A 27,928-nucleotide genomic window follows, 5' to 3' on the forward strand; every position below is an offset into this window, starting at 1 on the left:
GGGTGGTACCTCTACAACAGTCTGGGCACTGTTCTGCTGGCCTAGTTGCTCTTCCCCTTAACAGAGTCCTATGGCCACTCAGGCTTTGCTCACACCATTTCCTATACCTAGAATTGCTTTTTTCCTTTGAGGACCTTTATCTCCATCTGCTAATAACCTACTGAACCTTTAATAAATTAGCATATGCCTCCCCACCATAGACCCAAAATGAAAATAAAAGAATTTCCCTCATCAGACCTCAGTGTATGTTATATTCCTCTTATGTATGTACAATGCTCTCCACATAGTAGGTGCCTAATAAATGTTCAAGTTTTTATTAATTACAACAGGAATGATTAAGCCTTGCCAACTGGTCAGCCAGTTCCTGGGAGACTGATCTGTAAATAAGGATGCGATTTGTAAACAGTAATGTGATGGAGATAAAGAAGGTTTAATATAAATGGCATTGGACTGGTGCCCTCTCCTTCCATGTAGGACTCTGCTGGATGATCTTGTTAAAAACAAGCTTGCTTTGACCAGGAGTAGTGAAAGGTCTTTTACTTCTAGCTAGCTCAGATTCAATCCTAACAGATCATCTTTTCCTACTACTAATGGTTATACCTTTTCAGGTTGTGAAGCACTATTATCAGAGAAGATATCATAGAAATTGAGAATTGCAAAGGATCTCAGAGGTCAATGGGCACTGCCCTTTAACATCATTCCTGAAAAGCAGTCACTCAGTTTCCACTTAAATATTACCATGAATAAGGCACTGACCACCACCTAAGGTAGTGAATTCATTTTTGGACAATCCTAGTTGGAAAGGCCTTTCTTTTGCCAAGCTGAAATCTCCTCATGGACCGCTCTTATTATTTATTATTGTAGCAATTATTCATTTGCCTTGTACTTTGTAGGTGAAGAATTTGTTAATCTGGACAGTGATCGTATAACTCCTCTAAGCTATCGCCTCTCAAGACCAAACATTCCTAAGACCTTCGGCCAATCCACATATAACACAGTGTAAGTTTTCTCACTTGATCTCTCCTGGACATACTCAATTCCCCTCCCGCCTAAAAAGCGGCACTCAGAAACTGAACACAGTTCTCTAAATGCAGTCTCACTGGGACAGAAGATAGTATGACTGTAAACTCCTTCCTTTTGAACACTAGGTTTTCATTAATACACATATATAGCTTGTTTTGTATGTATCTGTTTGCATGTCTCCCCCATTAGACTGTAAGCTCCTTAAAGGCAGGTGCTGTCTTTTCCCTCTTTTGGCATCCCTAGAGCTTAGCACAAGTACTAGCACATAGTAAGTGTTAATGAATGCTTACTTTTAGTTTAAGAGGCAACTAAGAGTGCTGGACTTAGAAGTCAGGAAGACCTGAATTCCAATCTGGTCTCAGATACTTACTAGCTGCATGATCCTGGAAAAGTCACTGATCTCCCTCAACTTGTTTCCTCATCTGTAAAATCAATATAATAGCACCTGCTTCATTGAGGATCAAATGAAGTAACATAAAATGGCACTGTGAAAACCTTAAAGTGCTATATATAAGGTATTATTATTATTATTATTACTATCATCATTATTATTAAAAAGCACATCTTACTACCACAGATAGTGCCTGGGCTCATCACAGATGCCTATCTCTTAATCAGTCTACAGATTTAGGATCTAGGTAGCTGAAGTTTGGCCAGGTTGACTCCTGAGCTTTCTTCCAAGTCTCTGATTTTATCAAAATCACTCGACAAACATTTTAAAAGTGCCTTTCTATGTCCCAAGCACTGCGTTAGGAGTTAGAGATAAGAAGATGAAAATGAAAATAGTCTCTGCCCTCAAGAAACTTCCATTCTACCAGGGGAGAGAACACATAGAGAAGAATATACAAAAGAAATGCCTGGTGATTTTGGAGAGGTCAGCAGTAGAGGGGGATTAAGAAAGGCTTCTGTAGAAGGTGGTGTTTAAAAGAATTCTGAAGAAACAAAGAATTCTAAAGAAGGATTTGAGGAAGAACTGCAACCCAAGCACAGGAAGAGGCCCCTGCAAAGGAATGGAGGAGGCCAGAAGAGCAGCACTAGATGTAAGGTACAGTTAACAGTGTGAAGGCCGGTTTGACTAGACCAAAACATGTGGGAAGGGGAGTGATGTACAATAAAGCAGGAGAGGGTGGCTGGGTCAGATGAAAGTTTATATTTGATCCTAAAGGCAATAGGGAACACTAGATGTGAGATGGTTAGATATGCACTTCAGGAAAATCCCCTTAGTAGCTGTGTGGATGAACCAAAGTGGGAAGAGATTAGATTTAAGCAGGGAGATCAATAATTCAGGCAAGAGGTGAGGAAGAGAATAAGGTAGATGTATGAGATGTCCTGGAGATAAAATGACAAGACACAGTCAGACAAAGGTAATGTGGGATGAAGGCAAGTAAAAGGCTGAGGATGTTCCAAAGGTTGGCCACCTGGATAAGTAGAAGGCTACTGGTCACCTGTACAGATGGAAGGAAACTGAGCAGAATGTTTCAGTAGAGCACATTCAATGCCAATAAAGCCCTAGAGCTGCAGTGGCAATGTCGGTGACAGGGAAGTATGTCCGATTTTCTGGCCTTTTACTGCATTCTTTGGGGGGCAAGTTCTTTGGACTTGAGTAAACAGTAACTGTTTCAGATTCAATATGCAAGAAAAACAGTAGGCTTAAAAAAAGTTATTTATGGATCATCTTTCTCATCCCTATTAAAAGATTCTACATTTTCAGAGACCAGTTCTTTATTTAGACAACAGTCTTTGAACATTTAAAAATAGGAAAATGCCACATTTTACCAAGGGCCAGTCAAGAAGACGAAAAAGGCAGTAAGTTTTAAGTGACCGGTCTGTTAACAAGTCCAAACTTGGTAAAAAATGCTCATGAAATTCTGATGACTAGTTATTACATACTGAAAACTAACAGGGCAATGGGGAAGGCAGATAGGATGGGATGTGTGGAAAAGAAGCCAGAGAGTCTAGTATACAGAGTACTGAATTAGGAACTGAGAGACCAGGGTTCTAATTCCAGCTCTGTTAATATAACTCAGTGCAGGGTTCTGGGCAAGTTCGGCTCTCTGGGCTCATGTCCTTCTCATTATGATATCTACAAAGCAGAATCATCTTTAGTCATTTATGAGTCTATGAACTATATATAGCTCATTAGAGGAGAGTTCGTTCAGCAAGCAGAATTCAAAATCCCACTGAGCAAAGGTGGGTCTTAGGAGGGAGCAGATTAAAAAAAAATAAACTCTAAGGGCTTAGATAAAAGGTCAGCTTCAAGGGTAAGAAGTCTAGAAATAGAATTCATCATAAGGGGAAGAGAAAGAAACAGATAATGTCTTTCAGAGGGCAATATTTCAGTATATTCTATGGGGAGTACCCAGGAGTGGGAGAGAGGATTAGTCTTAGGGTTAGACTCAAAACTTTCATGAGAAATTATGATTGTTCAAAAGATATGAACAGGCAGTTTTCAGATGAAGAAATCAAAGCTATCTAGACAGTGGAAAAAAAAGCCCTGAATCACTATTGATTAGAGAAATGCAAATTAAAACAACTCTGAGGTACCACCTCACACCTATCAGATTAACTAATATGACAGAAAAGCAAAATGATGGATGTTGGAGATGTGGGAAAACTGTGACACTAATATACTGTTGGTAGACCTGTGAACTGATACAACCATTCTGGAGAACAATTTGGAACTATGCCCAAAGGACTATAAAACTGTGTATACCCTTTGATCCAAAAATACTACTACTAGGTTTATATCCCAAAGAGATTAAAAGGGGGAGAGGGGGGGTAGAAGGAACCACTTGTACAAAAATACATATACCAGCTCCTTTTGTGGTGGCAAAGAATTGGAAATTAATTGAGGAATGGCTGAACAAGTTGTGGTATTTGATTATAATGGAATACTACTGTGCCATAAGAAATGATGAGCAGGGGCGGCCAGGTAGCACAGCGAGTAATAGCACCAGCTCCAGTGTCGGGATGACCTGGGGATTGAATCCTGGGCTCAGCCACTTAGCACCCACCCAGAAACACCTGGCCATGTAACCTTGAGCAAGTTACTTAACCCCGATTGCTTAAAAAAAAAAAAAAAAGAAAGAAATGATGAGCAAGATGATTTCAGGAAAGCCTGGAAAGACTTACACAAACTGATACAACATGAAGTGAGCAGAATCAGGAGAACACTGTACACAGTAACAGCAACATTGTGCAATGATAACAATACAATGTTCCAGGCCAATTCCAAAAGACTCATGATGAAAAATCCTATCCACCTCCAGAGAAAGAATTGATGGAATCTGAATGAAGATCAAAGCATACTGTTTTTCACTTTTTTTATGGTTGTTTTTTTTTTTTTTGGGGGGGGTCTATGCCTTCTTTCGTAACATGACTAATATGTAAATATTTTGCATGACTGTACATGTAGAACCTATATCAAACTACTTACTACAGGAGGGGGAAGTGAGGAAGGGAGGGAGAAAATCTGGACCTCAAAATTTTTTAAAATTGTCTTCATGTGTAATTGGGAAAAAAGTTAAATATAAATTTTTTTTTAAGAAACCAACTGTTTTGAAAGACTACAAAGACTCAGTCTAAGATATCTGGGCAGCAGGTGTTCACATAAAGGAAGGGAGAAAAGTGACTTGCTTTGAATCTTATCTCAGGCCTTTCAGAGGCCTGAGAAATGGGGAAGAGTGTTAGATTTGGAGCCAGAGAACTTGCATTTAAATTCCACCCTTGCCACTCACTCTATGGGACTTTGTATAAATCACTTGTCTTTGGGCCCTTGGTCTCAGGTTCCTCACCCATGAAATCAAGGGGTTGGATTACTTGTCCTTTTAAGTCCCTTCCAGTTCTAAATCTATCATCCTTTTATGCATGGGTGACTAATTCTTAATCATTCTTCTTAATCTTCTCTTCCTGTTCCACTCCTGACTTTCTGGACTTCTCTGTCATATCCCAGAAGCCTTCTCATCCCGAAAGATCCCTCTGCTCCTGGGACACCCTCTTCCAATTGTCAAGTTGCTCACAGAACTTCCATTCTGACAAAGTTCCAGGCCAGCCATGCTTACTTCTTTACTCGCCTCCCAGCTGTACTCTTGACTTCCTGACTTTTCCATACCTTTCATGATTACTTTCTTCCCTCCCCTTTTCAGTTCTTCTTTTACATGCTGTCTTCCTTCCTTAGAATTATAAGCACTAGGAGGGCAGAGACTCTCTTTTTACTTGTATTTGTAGCCTTGACTTTTTGACTTAAAAGTCTCTAATAGAACCCCTGAATCAGTGGCAGATATGTTAGGCATGGCTGAAGACAAGCCTGAAACTACCTTTTTTTTTTCTAACCTCACTCACTCTTTTTCTAGACCCCTATATATATCTTAAGATTTGGCCAAATTTCCTTAACACACTCCCTCATGCTTTCTAGCTTCTATTCACACTTAAAATCCCCTCTGCCTTCTGAAATCCTGGCCATTCAGTTCAAACATTTAAACAACATCCACTTTATAAAGAATACTAAGTATTGGAGTTTAATTAAGAAATGAGTCCCTGCCTCATGAAGTTTATTTACACAAATAAATATAACACAAAATACATGATAAATGTATTAGATAAGGGAAAACTTCCTGGAAAAGAAGGCATGAACAGAACTTTAAAGGATAAGTAGAAATTCAACCAAGAGGAAGGAGGGAAGGACTATCAGACATAAGAAATAGCATAAGAGAACTCCCCGAGGTAGGAAAGCTTAGAACATGGTCAAGGGTCAGCAAGCAGTATAATTTGAAGTGTATAGTGTGTACAAGGGTCAAATATGAATTAGGCTGCAAAGGTAGGTAGCAGGGAGGGCCTTAAATGCCAGGCAATAGAGTCTAAACCTTACTTGGGAGGCAAAAGAAAACTACTAAAGATTTTTGGGAATGCCAGCTGGTCTTCTTCAGACTTCATCTCAACAGTTGTCTTCCCATACTGGAGAAACCTCCTTCCTGAAGCATGCTCTCCTGACCAATGAGTGTACAGTCTGGTCATCCATTTTCTGGGGTCCCTATCCATGTTCATGGTGTTGTAACATGGGTGTTAAACCCAGCCTGATTAATTCTCTGGATTCCATCACCTCCTCACTGGAAGTCTTGTGCCTTCACCTTACCCCTCCTTCTAACTCCCTTTCTTCCCCTCATAGAAAATAAGCTCCTTGAAGACAGGGATTTTTTGCCTGCTTGGATTTGTATCCTCAGCACAGTTCCTGATACAGAGTAATAAGCACTTAATAAATTCTTCATCTAGAAGTCTACCTCTTGAAAAAAAGATGATAGTCTCTGTTGGGGGCCAGGAAGTAATGGTATATGGGCTAGTGCCTGCTTGCTTGATGTATGACCTTAAAAGGTAATGAATAGAGCTGTAGAAGATGATTGGCTATATGTACCTATAAGTTGCCCTGATGCGGAAGTTCAGGGCAGTCGCGATGTAGCTGAGCCTGAATAAACAACTCCTTTAAACCTCGGGTGCTCTGTCTGGTAATTCCTCCTAGGAGGCCAGTGACGACCGAAGACTTACTATGGGTAAGTAAGAGGACGGGATATCAATAGCCCACCACAAGTCTCAGGATACAGAATGAGACATATTTTTTGGACATCAACGATGTAGGAATGTTTTTGACTATACATATTTGTTAGAAAGGTTTTGCTTTTCTTCTCCCCTCCCCCCCGCCCCATCATGGGGAGAAGTGAGGAAGAAAAAAAATAGACTTTGTTCATTGAAAAGCAAATTAAATTTAAAAAAACAAATTTTTAAGAATGTTTCTTATCTATCTAGGGACATGACCAGATCAATGGATAAGTTACATTAATTTTGCACCAGTATGAAAGATATATTGGAAGAGAATGTCAAAGCTATGGCAACAGTCCAGACAGGTGATAAGGTGGCTCTGCTAGGTTAGGGGTACAGAGAAAAGGAGAGATTCCAAAAATATGCCTGAGAGAAGTCTGGCAGGTCTTGGAAAATGACTAGTTATGAGAGGTGAAAGAGAAGGAAGAATCAAAGATCATTGAAAGGTTTTGGCTGGAACATGAGTGCCCCTGACAGATATAAGAGAAGGAACAGGTTTCAAGGAAAGATGAGCTCAGCTTTGGCTATATTAAGTTTAAGGGGCCTATAAGATAGCCAAGTAAGAGACAATTAGACATAGAGAAGATTGTGAGAGCGGTCAGGGTAGGGAGAGAGATTTGGAAGTGATCTTTGCATAGGTGATAATCTAGGATATATCTCCTGAATCCTCTTTTCAGTCTCAAAAGAAGGTAGAAGGAAACAAATATGCTATTAGGCAGCAATCTTGGAAAAGTCCAAGTACAAAGTTGAAGACAACTGGACTAGAATTTAGTAAAAGACAGAAAAAAGGAAGAAGGGAAGCTTAAAAGAAAAGACAAAAAGGAACTAAAAGAGAGGAAAAAAAATCAACAATCCCCCCCAGTAATATTCTCCACAATGCTCATTTCAGCATGAAATCCCACCATAAAGGATCTCCTTCCTTGCCCCCAATCCCTGTATTTCCCACCTAGCTGCACTTAATTTAGAACTCTCTGGTTTCTCCAGTTGATACATGTTGGATTTTTCTGAACTCTCCATGATGCCCCCCTGCCCAGTACCTTTGAGACTCTGCTCCCACCCCCTTTTGTGTGTTGTCTTCCTCCATCAGATTATAAGCTCCTTGAGGTCAGAGTGTGTCTTTCTTTTTCATATTTGTATCCCTGGCACTTAGCAAGTACCTGATAAACAGGAGGCACTGAATGTTTATTAACTATTGCAAATTTAACACCAAACAAAATGGGCATTTCCATATACAGAGCAGAAGAGGAAAAGGTTACACATGAAAATGCAGGTCTCATTATGTGCAGCTTACTTTCCTTTTCACTATAATCTATCCCTTCTTTGTCTGGAGACAGGTAGTACTGTTTCATCAATGGTCCTCTGGAATCATGGTTGATGGCACTAGAGTTCTTAAATCTTTCAAAACTGTTTGTCTTTACAATGTGGTTATAGTATAAACTATTCTCCTGATCCTGCTCACTTTGCTGCATCGGTTCATAAAAATCTTCTCAGTTTTCTCTGAAATTGCCCCCTTTATCATTTCTCAAAAGCACAGTACTCTAGTATTCCATTACATTCATTATACCATAACTTGTTCATCTATTCCCCAATTGATGGGTACCTCCTCACTTCCCAGATCCTTAGTACAACAAAAAAGATGCTGTAAATTTTTGTGTATGTATGGGTCCTTTTCCTCTCTTTGATCTCTTTGGGGTATATGTGTGGTCATGGTATTGCTGGGTCAAAAGGCATGTACACTGTTAGTGACAAAATGCTTTCCAGAATGACTGGATCAATTAATTCATCACTCCAATAGCAGTATATTAACATGCCTGCGTTCTCACAAGGATGGTGAGTTTCTCAATTTGAAGGATGCTCCATCAGCAACTGGACAATCAACTCTCAGGGATATCATTGAGACAATTCCATGGTATTAAAAACAAGTCCACTTGTGAAAACAAAATGCTATGTAATGAGATCAAAGGATCATAGATCTGGAGCTCAAAATGACTTCAAAGATTATCTAATCCAAGCTCCTCATTTTACAGAGGAGGAAAATCTCTTCTGTGCCATCTAAGTGAAGAGAAATTAAGTGACTTGCCAGAGCCATAAACACAGTACATGGCTGAGCTGTGATTCAAACTGAAGTTCTCTGCTACATAAGACAAATGGATCCTTACCAGTGAATTCTAAACTTTTCTCTCATTCTCTAGGGAAGGTGATAGTCCAAAAAACCCCAACCCTCAAACTCAAAAGATAATATCTGTAAAATTATAAACTTGGTATTAGAATTCACTATAGGAGGGGTAACATGATAGAAAGAAGGAAAATGATGGTTTTTTCTGTTAAGGTTATTATCTGGGCCAGAATAATAATTATCTAGCTATAATATTATCCAAAGATAGTCTTTTCACAGGATCTGTATATTAACAGGTACACTTAGTGCCATCTTAAAAACCATCCAAAATTTTATTTAGGATGGTAGAAAACATGAGTAATTTAAGATAACAAACACCTAGTAGCTTTCTCTGAAACAGCCTTACTCTTAAATCTCATCCCAGGACCCTTAAGAGTACAATAATCTGCAATAAACACAATTTAAAATCTTAGTCCCAGCAAAATAAATAAGAGTACACAGAAAATTAAAACAGAAACCATAAAAAAATAAAAATGGTAACAGGACATCATCATCTGTGGAAGAGTTTTTACAACAGCTTCCAAATTCTTCATACAAATGGTAGCAGTCAGGTACAGTAAAACTATTGTTATTAACAGCTCATATTTGGAAGGCACTTAACAATTCACAGGGCACATTTCGCCCAAAATCTTTTCCTGCAATCAGGTATAAGATAATCTTAGTAATGGAAAAATAGGATTGGCTTAAGTGTCTTGCTTACAAGCACAAAGCTAGGTACGGAACTTAAAAGATCTGGCTTGAGTTGCTGATCTGACATCTGACAATTAAGCTGATGATTCCTTAGAACCTTTTTAGCAATAAAACTAGCTACCCAACATCCCTAGTAACCTACTTGTGGGACCCCTGAAACCACTCATTTACTCAGTTAAATATACAGCAGAGTGAATCATTAAAAATAAATGCTCCTTCCCCTTACAACTAGTGGGTTGTTGTAACTTTGGTGGGGGGAGATACATTAAGATAGAGTCAAAGGGAGAGGGGAGAAAGCCATGTTACTGTGGACTACTCGTATCAGATAGAAGAGGACAGAAGAGATGATGGCTGCCAAAGGATAATAGCAGCAGGCTAGTTTTCTCAATAAATAGTATCAGTCATTAATGGTCTGATCTGAAGGATGAGAGTCCCATAAGGCAGCATGCCAAATAGAAAAGTCAAAGAGTTGGAATAACTTGAGCCTCAGGTCAAATCTCAGCTCTGCTACTAATTCACTATATGATCTTGGGCTAACCACCAGGATAAGTCATTTCTCTGAGTCTCAGTTTCCTTGCCAGTAAAATGGAGACAGCAATTCTTGCAGTGCCAGGGCCATTGACTTTTAAAAAATGGGGGGGGGGGTGTTAGGGGGAAGAAGTAAAGTTTTACACCTAGAATTTTGTAAGCATAGGGAATTCCCCATGAGATAACACTCTCTACCAATGCAAATCCAAAACTGTTTAGTCAATTATAGTAATGCAGGTGCCCTGAAGCACCAAGAGGTTAAATGACTTGCCCAGGTTACATAGCCAATATGTATCAGAGGCAGGATTTGAAGTCAGGTCTTCAAGATAAAAGGGAGAAAATCCTAAGGCTGGATATCTTTTTGCTTTAGTAGTTTTAATAAAATTGCTTCATTGAGTTCAAATCTGCCCTCAGACACTTAACACAAAAACTAGCCCTGTGACCTTGGGCAAGTCACTTAACCCCAATTTGTTGGCAAAAAAAAAAAAATACTTTCATGTTTGAAAGCCTAACAGAAACTAGGTCTAGACCAGTATCTCACACCACATACCAAGATAAGCTTGAAATGTATACATGATTTAGACATAAAGAGTGACATCATAAGCGAATTAGTGGAGCATGAAAGAAATTACCTGTCAGATCTATGGCTAGGGGAAAAATTCATGACTAAACAAGAGACAGAGAGGTTCACAGGAGGTAAAATAGCCAATTTTGATTATACAAAAGTTAAAAGGTTTTGCACAAATAAAAACAATGCAACTAAAATTTGCAGAGAAGCAGGGAATTGTGAAAAAATCTTTGCAGCAAGCTTCTCCTCTATGAGTGATTCCCCAGTTGATAAATCTCAAAGGATATGAACAAGCAGTTTTCAAACAAAGAAATCAAAACCATCTATAGTCATATGAAAAAATGTTCTGAATCACTATTGACTGAAATGCAAATTAAAACAACTCTATAGTATCACCTCACACCTATCAGATTGGCTAATATGAAAGAAAAGGAAAATGACAAAATTGGATGGGATGTGGAAAAACTGGGACAATAATGCACTGTTGGTAGAGTTGTGAACTAGTCCAACATTTTGAAGAGCAATCTGGAGCTATGTTCAAAGGGCTTTAAAACTCTTTGACCCAGCAATACCATTACTAGATTTGTATCCCAAAGAAATTTAAAAGAAAATAAAAAGCTAGGTGGCACAGTGAGTAGAGCATTGGCCCTGGAGTCAGGAGGACCCAAGTTCAATTCTGGCCTCAGACACTTAATACTTACTAGCTGTGTGACCCTGGACAAGTCACTTAACCCCTATTGTCCTCCAAAAAAAGAAATAAAGGAAAAGTACCTATATGTACAAAAATATTTATAGCAGCTCCTTTTGTGGTAGCAAAGAATTGGAAATTGAGGGGATGTCCATCATCTGGGGAATGGCTGAACAAGTTGCAGCATACAATCGTAATGGAATTTTACTGTGCTATAAGAAATGATGAGCAGGATGGTTTCAGAAAAACCTGGGAAGACTTCCATGAACTCATGCAAAGTGAAGTGAGCAGAACCAAGAAAAGGTTGTACACAGTAATAGCAGTATCATAAAATAAGATGATCAACTATGAATAACTTAGCTATTCTCAGTAATACAATGATCTAAGACAATTCCAAAGGATCATGAAGAAAAATACTATCCACCCCCAGAGAAAGAACTGATGGAATCTGTTTATTTTTCTTGGTGGGGTTTTTTTTTCTGGATCTGTGTTTTCTTTTGCAACAATGACTAATATGAAAATGTTTTGCATGATTGCACATGTCTAATCTATATCAAACTGCTTGCCTTAACAATGTTGGGGGGGGGAGGAAGAAAGGAGCGAAATAATTTGGAACTCAAATTTTTAAAAATGAATATTAAATAACTGGCCGTGTAACCTTGAGCAAGTTACTTAACCCCGATTGCTTTAAAAAAAATGAATATTAAAACTGTTTTTACATGTCATTAGAAAAATAGTAAAATTTAATATTAAAAAAAGATATCCAAGAGCTATTAGGAAACTAAAATATGAGAGAGCTGGAATAGATAATCACTAAGGTTCTGGACATTCTTAGGTGTCTCTACCATAAGACAAAAAGAGAGTATCCACACTACCTTCTAAGGCACTGAATTTAATTCTGTTATATATTATGAACCCTTTAAAAACCCTCTATTACAGGGATTCTTAACCTGGGGTTCATTAAGTCATTTTTCTAAAATAGATTGATAAATTGTATTTAAATATAATGAGTTTCCTTCATAATACTATGTATTTTATTTTATGCATTTAAGAACATGAATCTAAGGAAGAGTCCATAGACTCTCCCTTAATGACTGCCACAGAAGGTGGTCCGGAACCCAAAAAAGATGAAGAACCCTTGGTGTAGTAGCTCTGAGGATCTTTATACATGTAACCCCTTCATCATGGCACATTCTGACAAAGAGTTCCTATTAATAGGAAACTGGAAGCATTGGCTTTCATATGAAAACATGCTAAGTTTGAATGAAAGAACCAAAGAATTAAAGCATGTTAGAGGGGAAAGAAACTAGAAATCATTTGCTTACTCTCTTTAAAGATAAGGAAATCAAGGCTAAATAAAGAAATGACTTGCCCAAGATCAAATGCTGTATCCTCCACAGGTAGGATGACCCATGCTAATGATTAAGCAAGCAAGCACCAAGACTGAAGGGAAGATTCCCTCTTCTAAAGGAGGAGGCACAGAGTCCAAAACAGGATACAAATGATCATAAACCTTGAGGTCAGGCCTTGTCAATAGCTGGGTTTCTCACAAAGTCAAACATCCAAAGACTTGAGATGAAATTGGAAAGTGCAAGACAAAAGCAGAGATTTTAAGCTGAGGAGGTCTATGTGTATTCTTGGAGGCTAGCAAAATCACCAACACAATTAGCCTCTAAAATTTTGGTTTTTAATAGCAATGTGCCCTCTCCCCATAGCCCACCCCAGACCTTGCCCTACTGATTCCACAGTGCTTCCTGCTGACTCAGTTATGCTGTTAAGGCCACAGGCTGAGATACTACAGATTAGAACCCATTTTCAGTATTTTTTTTATATACTATTATAATACTATTTTATATACTATAATAATATAACACTATTCTTCCTCAAAGAAATGAGTGGTTAATGGCAAGCTCTCCAGTACCATCTTGTCTTAATGCCTAAGATACTTCTAGGCAAAGGACAGGGGTGGAGGGGTGAGGCATTTCAACATATTATATACCATGAGAACAACCAACCAGTATCCTCTTCTTAGCCCTTGGGGGAGTATGGGAAAGGGACACCTTCCATATACCATCCCAATGTGATGGAACCACACACGCTGGAGGAAATCAGAGCACTGTATTGGTCTAATCTCCCTCACTGGGCTGACCCAAACAGGGGATGGGGAGGGGGGGCAAGATGAAAGAGGGGAAGAAAAACAGGCATGAGAGCTCTTTGGATGAAGTTAAAAGAAGTTAGGGCTTGGATCCAGAGAAAACTGGCAAGTTGATTTGAGCGGGCCAAGGACAGTAATTCCTGACAGAATAATGCCCTATTAATGAAGGACATCGAACATTTGGCAGCTGGACTTGGGTCTCTGTTGGAGTGTTCTACTGTGGCTGTTCCCAGAGTACAAGAAGATCTTATCCAAAATGAGTAAATTCAGTCAAGACACTCTTACCAAAAAAAAAAAAGAGCACACATTCTCCTCCCTCCAATTAAATGCCTGAAAAGCAAAAAAGCAAAATAAATGTCACCCATGTTCTTGGTTAGTACCCAAGACAAGTGGATTGTTTTACAAGGTTAATAAATAAGAAAACAAACCCTGGTCACTGTTTCAGGTTAGAGTTTCCATATCTGTAAAATGGAGATAATAATACTTTCTCTTCTAGAAAAAAAAGCATTCAGGAATTATAAAGTGCCATCTTAATAGTTATTCAGGAACTTTTCCATCCTGGATCAGTTGTTTAAATAACCTTAGGCATCCTACTGCACTGCTGCTTGTGAGCCTGGCTACTATACAAAGAGTGAAATTAAACCTGTAGCTAGTTGCTGGTTTAAATGGAAGAAGATAGGCAAGAGTAGACTCATGTTTCAGAAAACCCTATCTGCCATCCACTAGTCAGGAGCCAAAGAAAAGAGCAGACTAGGGAAAAGACGCCTGCATCTTCCTCCTCCTTCCTTCTCCAACTTGGCCATATTCATCTGTGTTTATCTTAAGTCACATTTGGTTACAGTTTATGCTCCCTTAGAGCTACATAAATGTTTACTAGAAATATGTGCTACAAATTAGCAACTGATCTTCTGGTAAACTTTTAGATTAAAAGTGTTCTTTAAAAAAACACGACAATACAGGGGTATACATTTGTATAAAGCCTTTTAAAACTTCCTCATAAACCAGGAGTTATTTCTCAAATTAAAAGCAGAATGACTATATTGGTCCAAGTAGAGTCAGTCAATTTTTCCTCAAAAACTGGCCTGCTTAAGACTCAGGTGTGGCTTAACATCATTGTCACATTTCAAATTATACCAGTTTATCTTTATTCTTTTTTAAGGAATATTGTCATGAGTTGTGAGATGTATTATGGCACAAAGAGTGCTGGGCTTGGAGATGAAAGAGAGCTGGATTCAAATCCCAGTTGTGTGGTTTCAGCCAAATCACTTTACAGACCCCCAGGTTCCTCAAGTATTTGCCCTATTGCCCTAATGGTGCTTCAGTGGGGAAAGCACCTTAGAAATCTTAAATATCAATGCATGTAATAAAGGAACAATCTACTCTACTTTCATACTGTATAGGGGCTTACACAGGCACAGCCCTTGGATGTTTCTAACTGCTTTTACAAGCAATTACAAACACCAAGTTGGCAAAAATGTTATAGGAGGGCATTTCAAAACAGTGTTAAAAGTGGTAGATATATTTCTGAACATACCATAAAATTTTAAAATGGGTCTGGGGTGGAAGGGCTATGAAATGTGGAACAATGCATTTATTGTTGAAATTGATTAATGTGTTAACTAATTTTGGTGTACCTTTCAAAATTAAATTTGTTTTTATTTTTTGTTTAAAAACAAAATGGGTCTCTGCAGACACCAGAAAATTTAAAAAGGAAACAGTACCAGGGCTGGCCTCAGTAGAGGAAGGCAGGCAGCAAGGAGCTGGTCTAAGAATCAATGTGAGTTTTGTTATTATGTATTACAGAAGGCAGCTAGGTGGCTTAGTGGACAGAGTGCTGGGCCTGTAGTCAGGAAGAACTGAGTTCAAATTCAGCCTCAAACACTTACTAGCAGTATATCCTGGGGGTACATCACTTAACCCTGTTTGTCTCAATCTACTGGAGAAGGAAATGGCAAAATACTCTGGCATCCTTGCCAAAGAAATGGCCCACAGGGTCAAGAAGAGTCAGACACGAATGAACAAAAACAAACATAGGTACAGAAGAAAGACAGTAATCAAGGCAATTTGGAAGAGGCTATACCTAAAAACTGTCCCAGAAAATAAAATCCCCAAATTAATGCCCTCTATTATCTCTATCTGAGCATGATACTATATGAATAAACACTAGACATGAGTTCCACATTCAAAGCTAAATTCCTAAAAAGGCAAAGTGGATATGACTGTACTTATAAACAGCCTTATGACACACTTAGTAGTTCTTTGATTAACTATTTCAAAGTGGCTGAATGTGATGCCATTGAAGAAAATTCTCAAATTTTAGAATCACAAAATTTTTAGACTTTAAATTTAAAGAGAAAACTTTAGATATCACATAGTTCAAACCTGTCGTTTTAGGGATGGAAAACCAAGGTATAACTCGTTCAAGGACATTCAAAAAAAAAATTACATATAGAGAGAAAAATCATCCTTCAATCAAATAACATAAATTTGGCTAGAATAAAGATATTCTTATCACAGCAGAAAAGAAACTGAAATCTACACACCTGAGACAACAGACTGTTGTTTTCCATCTCTACATTCCTAGGAACTAACACACTATCTTACTTGTAGGTGATTTGTTAAGTTTCTTCTCAAAATGAAATTAACATACAGAGGATAGGCCACCACTAAATAAAGGCTGCATCCCTAAAATAAGTTCTCAATGAAAAAGAAAAAAATGTATAGAAAAGTATGCCCTGAAAAACAAATGACTAGATTATATGCCACAAGATAGATGAAAGAAGGAAAAGTGTCGCTTATATTTGGACTAACATGGTAATCTGAAGGCAGTAACCACTGACCTTTTAATCAAAGCTAAACTAAGTGCCACTGGCATGAAGTAGTGACCATGTAGTGTTCAGACTCCCAGTGAAAAGAATTCTTTTCAGGGGACAACAGAGAAAGGCACATGTCGAATCTTTCACAAGGTGAAAACTATATTTCTGGCAAGTATGTTCATAATAGTTAATGTTTTCCATTTTGAATGCTTTCCCAAACAACCCCAGCTCTGGAATACAAAGCACTAATTGCTCCTAAATACATAAAAAGGGAGAATATTTGATTTTTAGTGATGAGGACCACACATACAGAATGCAATGAGTGAAAGATTAACTTGCTTGTTTAATAGGGAGCTTAGTATATTAGAAAGAATGCTGAATTTGAAGTCAGAGGACCACCATTTGAACCTCTGTTCTGCAAAAGATGAACTTTGGGCAAGTCACCTTCCCCAATCTGGACTACAGTTCCCTCATCTGCAAAATGAGCTGGGTGGCCAGATGATCTACAGTCTTTTGCCCTCACTGCCTTGACTTGGTGTGTACTACTGAAACCATCCTTTCCAAAATTTCAATGGCTTTTATTCTAAACTCTTTGCAGCATTTGACACTTAATCAGCCCTTCAGATAACACCCTCTCTCACCCTCCCTTCAGTAACTAGGGCAATGTTATTTTTCTTCTTCTCCCTCTCTAATCACTTTAGTCTCCTTGACTCTCCTATCCCCTAAATGTGGATATGTTCAAGGGTCTGTCGTTGTCCCTCTTTGTTGGTGATCTCATCCACTCCTAGAGCTTTAAACTTCTCTCTTCTCTTCTCTCTCTCCTCTAGCGGTTAACTGTTACAAGCTTCAATCAAGTATTTGCAGCTGCCTACTGGACATCTCCACCTCCTGTTGGCTCTTCAAAACTGAAATTATCTCCTCCTCAAAATCAGGCCTTCCTCTCAAGTACTCAGGGTTGTAACATTACTCTTTGATCATCCACTTCCAATCAGTTGTATTCTACCTCTGAAATTATCTCTTGCATTTTTCTCTTACCACATTACTCTTCTAGTACAACCAAGTCAGTTAACTAGCATGTATTACATACCTGCTATGTATGTGTCAGGCACTAAGGGAAGCACTGAGTTCAGGCCCTTAGGCCCTTATCTTGTCTTAGCTATATAAATAATAGCCTCCTGAATGATTTTCTTGCCCCAGTGTCTCCCATTTCCAAACTCTATGAAACTGCTACACAGGTAATCCTTGTAAATATTATCACTACCATTATGACTGTTTCCCTGGGAGGAAGAGTGGCTTAATAAAATGATTCAACTTAGGGTCACAAGAACTGAGCTCTCGGGGGGCAGCCAGGTAGCACAGCGAGTAAGAGCACTGGCTCCAGTGTTGAGAAGACCTGGAGATCGAATCCCGGGCTCAGACACTTAGCACCCACCCAGAAACACCTGGCCGTGTAACCTTGAGCAAGTTACTTAACCCCAATTGCTTAGGGGCGGCCAGGTGGCTCAGCGAGTAAGAGCACTGGCTCCAGTGTTGGGATGACCTGGATCAAATCCGGGCTCAGATACTCAGCACCACACCCAGAAATAACTGGCCGTGTAACCTTGAGCAAGTTACTTAACCCCTATTGCTTTAAAAAAAAAAAAAGAACTGAGCTCTCTACAAGTCTTGTTACTTCCAAGCTATGCAACCACAAGCAAATGACTTCTCTGGGTCTCTGCTCTCTCACCTGGAAACATGAGAGGATTGGACTAGATGATACCTGAGGTTCTCTTCAGCTCTAATATGCTCAAAAACCCTCATGGCTGGGGCGGCCAGGTGGCTCAGCGAGTAAGAGCACTGGCTCCAGTGTTGGGATGACCTGGATCAAATCCGGGCTCAGATACTCAGCACCACACCCAGAAATAATAACTGGCCGTGTAACCTTGAGCAAGTTACTTAACCCCGATTGCTTAAAAAACAAAACAAAAAAAAAAACCTTCATGGCTCCCCACTAATCCTTGCCATTACCTTCCCTGCCCTTTAGTGACTTACAGCACTCCTACTCACTGCTTTAATACTTCAGAAATTTATTTATACCTTTTGTATGCTAATACTCCAAGTTCTCAGCCACTACTTGGAGCTTCTTTTTATTCTTTCCCAACCATGTGGTTTTCCTCCTTCCAAACTCTGCTCAAGGCTCTATCTCCTAAAAGCCCAATAACTTGCTCTGTTACTAAATGATGTGGATACAAACAGTGCCCTAAGGGTTGAAAATAATATTGAGAGTCGACTTTGTGAAGCCCCTAGTTTATTCTCTAACCTGAAGCCATCCTAAAGTCTCTTCCTCTTATCTTGAAATACCATAAAACTTCCCCCTTATCCTGGACCACAAAATTCCTTGTCTCCCCAATCATGGGTCATAAAATTTCCCCTATCTCCCTTTTGTCTATCCTGTCATCCATCTTCCTCGTCCTGTCCCTAATCTTCAACCCCCATAAAACCTCTAAAACCACATCATCATTCTGAAACCTCTATATAAGCATAACTCCTGCAAATATCAGAGGCTCACTTAACTTTCTTGCTAGGACACCCATACTGCTTTTGTGTCAATAAAGCTCTTGAGGTCTAAGTGAATTCTTTCACACCTGAACCAGCTCTAACAACTTGAAATCTCATCATTACTACTCCAGAATCCAAGACAAAATTATCCTAATATAAACATAACACCTGAAAAAATATGAACATAATATATGTTTACATATAAACATTGATTGCATCCTGATCACATATTACCCTTTGTGCACAGGCAGCAGCAAAAGAAAAATGGGTTGGGAAACGGACACTGGTGGTCAACAAATTGTACGAGAAATTTTGGGGGTCAATGTCACGTGAACTGTTTTTACTGATACATGCACAGATTTATCCTGAGATATATAAAGATGCAGTAAGGTTGATATCATTACTACAGATAAAACTAGGCACTCAGCAAGAACAGCATAATGCTTCACAGTCTAGTCAAATCCTAATTTAAGCATAACTATATTTTACCATAGTAAATTCTCACTACACATGAGAATTTTTCACATCTAGTCAGTCATAAACATACTGTTGCTAAGCAGCTTTTATATATTATAGCTAAAGATGTCACCATGAACAGCTATTTACTATCTTCTGTGTGGGAGTGTGTCTAAAATAAACACTGTGCCAAATTTATGTCAAGTTACAATTGGCACAGACCAAAAGTCTGTAACCTGGGTTTTTAAAAAAATGGACAAATTCTAGAGATATACTCAATAACCTTTTTTAAAAAATACTTGCTATTTGCAGAGCACTGTGTATCTCTCCCAATGTCTAAGGTATAAGTCCTTGGCCTCAGAATTACAACAATGTGGAAAAGATACTAAAACCTGATCTTACTTTGACCTTGTTACCTGCCTATAAAGGTTTAAAGGCAAACTGTTTTTAACTGACTTCATAAAAACATGCTGTTTGGTCAAAACAACATTGGAGGGCAGCTAGTTTCATGACAACAGTGGAGACAAGAGTAAGCAATATAGGAACTCCTAACAGACTGAGGTTCAAGCATTCACTCAAACTGTCACTAAACATCTGACTTGCATCTTGGAAACAAATCATGTTATTGCAAAATTGCAAGCAGCTGGATTTGGTCATCATATAGTTATGATGTTATTGAAAAATGATGCTATCCAGGACAACACTTGGTAGGGGCCAAGTCTTTATGTCTGAGACCCTTCTTGAGATATTACAAGATCAATAAAGCAGGGGACCATTTGGAATACTTTTCTTAGAGAACATAATTTTCCTTGCTTTCACTCCAGCTAACACAAAATCCCAGAGCAAGGTACAACCAATATATGGGAAAGAGAGTAACAGAAAGTAACTTTTTGGCAGAGTAATGCAGTGAGGAAAGATTAGATGTGAAGTTAGAGGACTTGAGTTCAAATCCTAGCTCTGCTGCTTACTATCTGTGATAACCTTGGGCAAGTCCCTTAACCCCTCTCTGCTTCAATTTTTACATTTGTAAAATGAAGGTAGGTTAGAATAGATGTATTAAATTTCCTTCCAGCTCTGAATCCTATTTTATTGGAGACAGATTTGTTCATTTGGAAAGATTACTGAGTTTCATTTCTCTCATTTGATAGAACAGAGGGAGTTTGGTATAAATGGGAAATTCCCTGGATTCTGAATCAAAAGAACTAATTCGAGTCCCAGCTCTGAAACTTACTAACTCTGAGTGACTCTGGACAATTTACTTGGTCTTTCTGAGATTTAATTTCTTGATTTATAAAAATGAGTGTTATGATGTTCACAATAGTTACCTATTATTATTATTATTAGGGCTGTTATAAAGAAATCCTTTGTAAAGGGCTATAGATAGGGGAGTTGATATATCAGTTCCAAGGCTTCTAATAATTAGAATTGCAATTAGTTTCCATAATCCCATAATGGGCTTTAGTGGATTTATTGCATGACCTTAAAGGCATATACTACAGTTTCTAGACTTGAAGTCAGAAGAAGTCAGTCCAGGGTCTACCACTAACTATGTGGGTAAACATTGAAAACATGGGAAACGACACACAAATGTCAGTTATTATTGTTGGCTTTATATTCTCCAAGTGAGTTCAATGTGTTTAAAACATTTTTATTTTTCCTTTATGTACTGTTTCCTTTCAATTTCCTTTTGGATCAATGCCCTTCAAAAGCCTCAACACTTCCAGTACTCACATGCTTCTATTAGAAACAATGTCCCATTAGTTGTGTTATTTCTACAGGCTGACTCTTAGGAGTCATATTTGTTTCTCTGTCCAGTCTGTTAAGAATCAAAGCAGACAGGCTTTATGTCTATACCGCTCGGAATAAATGAACCCTTCTTAATGCACACATTTTAAATTTGTAATATCATCAGACATTCCACTTTCTCTTTGCAAATATAAGGTTAAATACCATTACACTGAAAGAACCTATTCTATTAAATATGGTAAAAACCAAGAGAAAAAGAAATTCATAAAATAATACTGCTCAAGAACTTGGCAGAGGAAACCAATCTATATGACAGTTCGTTTTCATGTTTATAGTGCAACAAAGTTCTTAGCTTCTTAAGGAAAAGGAAATTCTTTGCCTGAAAACATAGGTCCCTATGGAACCTGAGGCTTCCAAGCTGTGGCCTTAAGGTCAAAGGTTCCCCACCCTTGTTCTAGTTCAACCCCTTTATTTTTCAGGTAAGGAAACTCAGGTTCACAGAGGTAAAATATTTGCCCAACAACAAACATTTCATTAGTGCCAGACCTAGGACGATGGTATGACTCCTAATATTTTTCCATGACACTTTGATTTGAGACGTAAGTTTCAAACCTCTCTTCTTCTACTATTATGCCTCCTTGAGATCTTTTACAAATACTGACAAAGAAAATTTCTGATGAATTTCAGGCCCCCCTCTGTTCCCTTAGAAATACAGTTAACAACTTTCATCAGTGAGTACCTAGAATTCCAGCAATCAGGAAAGCCCTTCCAGCAAACCTCAAAATTAGGCAGAAAGAGAACAACATATACAATAACTATAACAATGTTCATTTAAAAAGATCATTAAAAAGAAGACAAACTGAATAACTAAAAAAGGTCTGAGAAAATAAACAGTAAGGGAGGGTAAAGGAGTAAAACAAGTTAATAAAGTAGAAGGTTGACAAATCTTTTTTACTGTAGTATAGGGTGCTTTTGCATAATTGCTTTTTTTGTTACACAGAAAAGTTCAATCTGAGAGTGATGGGAAAAGGTGAGTATTTAAAGAAATTATTATTTTGTAAAAATGAAAAGCATCAATAAAATTTTTTCTAATTAAATGTGAAGACTAAGGGATTCTATTTACAAAGGCAGAAATATATACTCTGCTAGGCAAGACAGTGAGTGCTTTCTTGTTCTTTTCAAATCCTCTCACCAAGTCTGTCCATTACCAGAAAATATTTCATTCTGCAATGTTTACAGATTATCTGGTGAAACAGACCCAGGGGCAGGCAGAAGACTAAAGCAGTACTACAATCCACAAGGTTTGAGTTCCATCTGGATTTCAGTTTCACAAACAATCTACTGCTTCATTATCTGGCTCTTAGACTGTAGTTTTATTTCTTTTCAAAAACATGAGATCTCACCTGCACACACACACAAAAAAAGGTCAGATGTGTGCTAGTAATCAGGTCTTTAGTTCTATTCATTTATTTCACTAAAAAGTTTTAATTTCTGGGGCGGCCAGGTAGCACAGCGAGTAAGAGCACCAGCTCCAGTGTTGGGATGACCTGGGGATCAAATCTGGGCTCAGATACTTAGCACCACACCCAGAAATAACTGGCCGTGTAATCTTGAGCAAGTTACTTACCCCCGATTGCTTAAAAAAAAAAAAGTTTTAATTTCCTTTTACAGTTTTTCCTGCACCATCCCAATCCCAGAAGTACATTCTCTATTTAACAGAAAGATAGTAAAACAAGATTCTGGAATGGCATTAAATTTTTGTGGTAGCTAACCTTTAACTGGGCCCTAAATTCACAGTCAATTAATTTGCTTTGTTCAAGAGACCTCAACTTTCAGGATTCCGAAGGAAACATAAATACCCACCCTTACTATCTTACTATCACCCTTGGCTTGCATTTCAAGCTTTCCATCTCAGTCCTTTCGGTCCCAGGGATCCAACTTGTGAGTGGATTCCAGCGCTCCGATGCTCTCAGATTTACTTCTACCCGTGGCTTCTCTCCTAATACTCTCCCCGCCCCCAACCCCCAAAGATCTACCATTTAATCACTTCAACTCAACAAACCTTTATCAAGTTCCTATAGTGTGCAGAACACCGAGCTGAGCACCAGAGGAAATACAAAGTTCAGATGAGGGCAATTTCTGTCTCTCAAATGAGTTTATGTCTAATACACAAATAACTACAGCATGAATCCCAGAGGATAAGTGCAAGCGAAGTGCTTTGTGAGGGGTGAAAGGTTATCGTCGACCTGCGGGAAAGATGATTCCCCAACTCTCTCAAGTGACAGCTGGACTCCCCCTTAAGGCAGGTTCCCAGCCTCCATCCCCATTTCACTACCCGGACTTCACGGGTCCCCCCAGAGGTGCCCCCTCATCCTCCTGCCCCTCTCGGAAGCCCACTGCCACTTCCCTGCAAATTCCCCAACCTCCCCTCTTTTCCTTCCTCCCTCCAGACACCCCCGACCCCGCTTTCTCCTCGCCGCCTCCCCCAGGCAGCCCTCCAGCCCCAATCCCAACCCCCACCCGAGCCGCTTCCGTCCCTACCCCCCCTCCATGCTAGGCCCCCTCCTCCACCGTTCCCACCATCTCAACGGATCTCACCTTGTTGGGGAGCCGGCGGCCGGAAAGGGGGAGCTTCTAGAGCATCCTGGGGGAGACGTAGCGTCGCAGGGAAAGCAGCCACAGCCGGTGCGGGCGTCGTTATGTAACCGGCAGGAGCTCCGAAGAAGCCGGCGAGCAATTAACACTTCCGCCTCCCGCGCCCGTCGGAGCAGCGGGCAAAGCCCATAGGCTACTGGGCAGGCTCGTGATACGGCTGCGGTCCCGCCCAGATCCCGCCCCCCCACCCCCACCCCGAGTCGCTGCCGCCGCCGCCGCCGCCATCTTGGAAGTGGGAAAGGGAACCCGAGAGATTGCCTGCCTGCTGGAGCCACGTGTGCGCGAGACGGGAGACTGGACGGCTCGGACCAGGCCGGCGAGGCCTGGGCGGCCGTCTAGTAATTGATCCGCCCGGCGGGCTCCTGCACAGGGCGGGGGTGGGGCAGATGGCCCGCTCCCCTCCAGCTTTCTCCCGTTCCCCGGTGTGTTTATTGGGCAAGCTCCTTTTTATGCAGTACTTTCAAACCTTGTTTTGTGAGTGACCACTGGAGGCCGATTGTGTTTTGAATTCGTTAGCTCCTTCGGACTTGGGGGTATTGCGATAGCACTGCTGTACCATAGTGATTGCGCCTTAATTGTCAGGGTTGTTTTTAGTTTTCTTTTTCTGTTTACTGAAGAAATATAATAAAGGTTCTCGTTTTACTCCCAGGGAAGCGGTTACTTGGCCTAAATATTTTTGGCCAGTAATTATAATAATAGTAAACAAATGTGTAGCAGTCTGATCATTTACAAAATTATTTTTATGCATCAACTTACTAAAAAATATGTAAAAGATATGAAAGAGGGGTTGACCCCAAAAGTCAAAAATAGGACTAATTACAAGGAGGTAGATTTCACCTCACTATAAAGATACACACTCAACTGCATACTATCTTATGGATTGGAAGTTCCCTCCAAGATGCACACTGCAACCCATCCATGCCTGCCTATCCTGTGCAGCTCTTGTCTTCCCATAAATTCTCCACATCAGTTATTTCTTTTCACTCAATGAAATGAGTTGCCCTGACAATTGCCCCTTCTCTTCTAATCTTCATTTTTTTCACTATTCACTGGTTCCTTCATTACAGCTACAAATAGACCCAAGTCATTCCCATCCTTAAAATTAAATTTCACTAGACAGCATTATCTTATCCTACTTGATACCTCTACTTCCTCTCCTCTGTTTCTCAACCCTCTGCAGTCTGACTCAATGTCCTTACTTAACTGAAACTGTTCTTTTCGAAATTATCAGTGATCTCTTAATTGCCAAAACTAAAGACCTTTTTCTCAGACTTTATCCTTCTTGATCTCTACAACATCTGACATTGTAAACCACCCACCTCTTCCTAGGCATTCTTTCTCCACTGATCATTCCTCAGTCTACCTTAGGCTTCTCTGTTCTGTTGCAAGGTGGCCTTGCTGATGGGTTTGGAGGCTTTTCCTCTTTGAGAATATATAAGTAGAAAGAGTTCAGGGCAAGAAATGAGAAAGATCAAAAGCCTATAAACTATATCTACAGTGGTTGACTTTCTCTCATTTAATAAAATCATATTTACTAATAAATATATCTTTCAAATGGATTCTTTGATGTCTGTTAAGATCTGAGCTCCAAATAAAATTTTTCCATACATCATATTCAAAAGGACTTTCTTGTTTGTGGATCTCTGATATTGTTGAAGATCAGAGTTGCATTTGAAGCTTTTTCCACTTTTTCTCTTCAATAGGGATTTCTTGGTACAGAGTTTCTTCTTTAAGGAAATTTTCCTACATTTTACATATTCCCAAGACTTCTAGTGCAGCTTGAATTCTCCAATTATTAACAAGAACAGAGGTTTTATTTTTTAAATAAAGTGTTTTCCATACTCATTTTATTTATGGCCTCTCTCATGTAAGTTCTTTGATTCTAAAAAATGTTTGAGTTGTAATACAAGGCTAAACTTTTCCCACATTCATTACATTTACAATGTTTCTCCCTATGTGAATTTAGTGACAGTTACCGAAGTTTATACCAATCAAAGGAGGAGTAGGAGTGGAAGAATCAGAGTAAGAAAGGCTGCTGAGCACAAGGGACCTTCCAGGATGAGAAGGCTGGTGGGATGGACATAGTGAAGTCAGGAGCAGAGTTTTTAGTGAAGGAGTTAGCATGGTTAGCCTGCACACTTCTTCAAAATAGAAGCCTACAAAGCAATTAGATGTTAGATAGGAATGAAACCAAGAACTTCAGAACATGACTGTTTCCTTGGAATATGATTAAGAACTGATGAGTTTTGTCATTCAAGTGAGGTGAAAGGCTTCAGATTATATTGTCATAATACTAATTCTTAATGTTTCCTAAAAGAAAAAGAGACCTTATCAGGTATGCTTCCATATTTGAAATGTAAATTTAAACCCTTTTAGTCCACATACCTTGAATCCCCTCAAATCATTTCAGTGACTCCCCCAACAAAACCATCAAGGAGCTTTGTGGGGCTGGGATTGCAAATTTGCCCTTACCATTATACAAACATCTTCCTATATCATGTAGGAAGCCTAGGAAACTTCTTGTCATGCTCCAAATTGGCAGGCAAATGAATCTCGGGACAGAAATGAAATTGCTAGGTCAAATTATTGACCTTCACTTTATGTCCTTGATTTTTGTATACTAACAGCAACAAAATCATAGGTCTTTGTTTAACACTCCTATTATCAATGACTCAAGGTTCTCTCTACATTTCAAATACTGTTCCACATGTTTTCTCATACTTAGGAATTTCCTGCTTTCTATTTCCATCCTCCTTTTAAGTATCAAGACAGATGAGGAAAAAAAACAGAAAAAACAATTTCCTTTACTAATTACATTATGTGTCCAGTTAAAAAAAGGTAATGCAGATGAATAGATAAATATTAATACAGAAATAAAGTATTTAAATTTTGCACAAATAATATTTACTGAGATTTACATAATACTTCAAGGTTTATAAAATGCTGTATCCATTGGAACTTTATATAAACTCAATGAAATGAGTACTTCTAGTAATACTATCAGTTTATAAGGAAACTGAGGCTCAAAGAGGTTAAATGATTTTCCCTTGCCACACATCGAACAGAGATCTTCCTAACTGCAAGTTTAGTATTTAGTGTCAAATAATTTGTAAAACAGAAGGTTTGGAAAGCTGAATGTCCCAAAGAATTGTAGGAAAATTATTCAGAAAAATCATTATACCCTATGTGATAAATAGTTGTGTGTATTCAGGCCCCAGTAACTGTCTAGGAATGTTGGCGATGGCTACAAGGTATTTTGGGTTCTTCTAGATCGCAGATCCACCCAAAGCATTCTTGTTTTGGGTCCCCCACACCCAGGTCTTGTTTTGGGTTCATCTACGCTTGTCTTTTGGGTTCCCTGATATTTTGGCTTCACCCAATTTTATTGGACATTTACAGTTACTCATATCTATCTCACCTTGTTTTCAAGTTGTCCTCTCCAAAAGTTTGATTAACTGTGTATGTGTGGTTGGTGTGGGCACCCTTGTCTAAATTCTATATGATGTCAACCTTCCAGATTCTGGATGAGAGGGAGCCACACTTCCTTTCTGGGCTTACTCTCCTCTACCAAATGACCTAATGAAATTCTTTCTTACACTATTTCAGATTTTCACATTAATTTAAGAATTATTTACTTTATTATAATAATAATGTAAATTCTTTAATTAATTTAAAATTAATTTGATAATTAAAATATCTTTTCCAGAATTTCAAGATGCATAATGGTAAGAAGAAAAGCTTATCAAGCTGTAACAGGAAGAATATGAGGCTTAGGAAAAGGTGTGACAGTGGGGATGGAATGACTATGTACATTTGGGAAAAAGAAGAGGTTATATATAGCAATAGGAAAAAAGGTGAGGGAAATGAAAGAGCATCCTAGTGAAATACTCTCAAGCAAGGCATACATCTTGATCTTAAATAGTAAATATAAATGATAAATTACTATAAGGTATTAAGGAAGTGGGGAGCACAGAAAAATCAACATGAAGAGAAAAAAAATTTTGATAGGAACTTTAAGGACTGCCTAGCATGAGAAATATTGGAAGACAAGAGTAAGACAGGAAGACGTTGCAGTTATTTAAGGAGATGATTGAGAGGAAAAGTGACAGGAAAGTCAGTTTTGCAGAATAAAGTAGAATGATACATTTGAAATTATTCTCGTTTTCTTGCTTGGAAAGGTGGTAATGAAATGATGTTGATTCCTGTGAAACAACACAGGAGATGATGATATAGGTCTAACTTTCATACCACTCAGCTGGGCCTGGGGCACTTATTCCTCCCTTTCCAGTACCCAGACAAT

General features: G+C 38.9%; 1 protein-coding gene across 6 annotated transcripts in view; it reads right to left on the bottom strand.

Moving 5' to 3' along the window:
* The window catches only part of NAA60 (N-alpha-acetyltransferase 60, NatF catalytic subunit), a 53,489-nt gene extending 29,724 nt beyond the window's left edge, over positions 1–23,765 (bottom strand). For 5 of the 6 annotated variants that reach the window (XR_011172143.1, XR_011172144.1, XR_011172142.1 and 2 more), the window contains exon 1: positions 23,572–23,765. The gene's annotated coding sequence lies outside the window, so the exon portion shown is untranslated. Of the gene's footprint in view, positions 1–22,836; positions 22,861–23,571 lie in introns of those variants that run through there. The other variant, XM_069106731.1, reaches the window with a different exon arrangement.
* Positions 23,766–27,928: the final 4,163 nt, after the last annotated feature.

The sequence above is a fragment of the Petaurus breviceps genome, unplaced genomic scaffold (genome assembly GCF_028583685.1).
Source record: "Petaurus breviceps papuanus isolate PSGF00001 unplaced genomic scaffold, PetGlider_PUasm1.0 138, whole genome shotgun sequence".
NCBI lineage: Eukaryota > Metazoa > Chordata > Mammalia > Diprotodontia > Petauridae > Petaurus > Petaurus breviceps.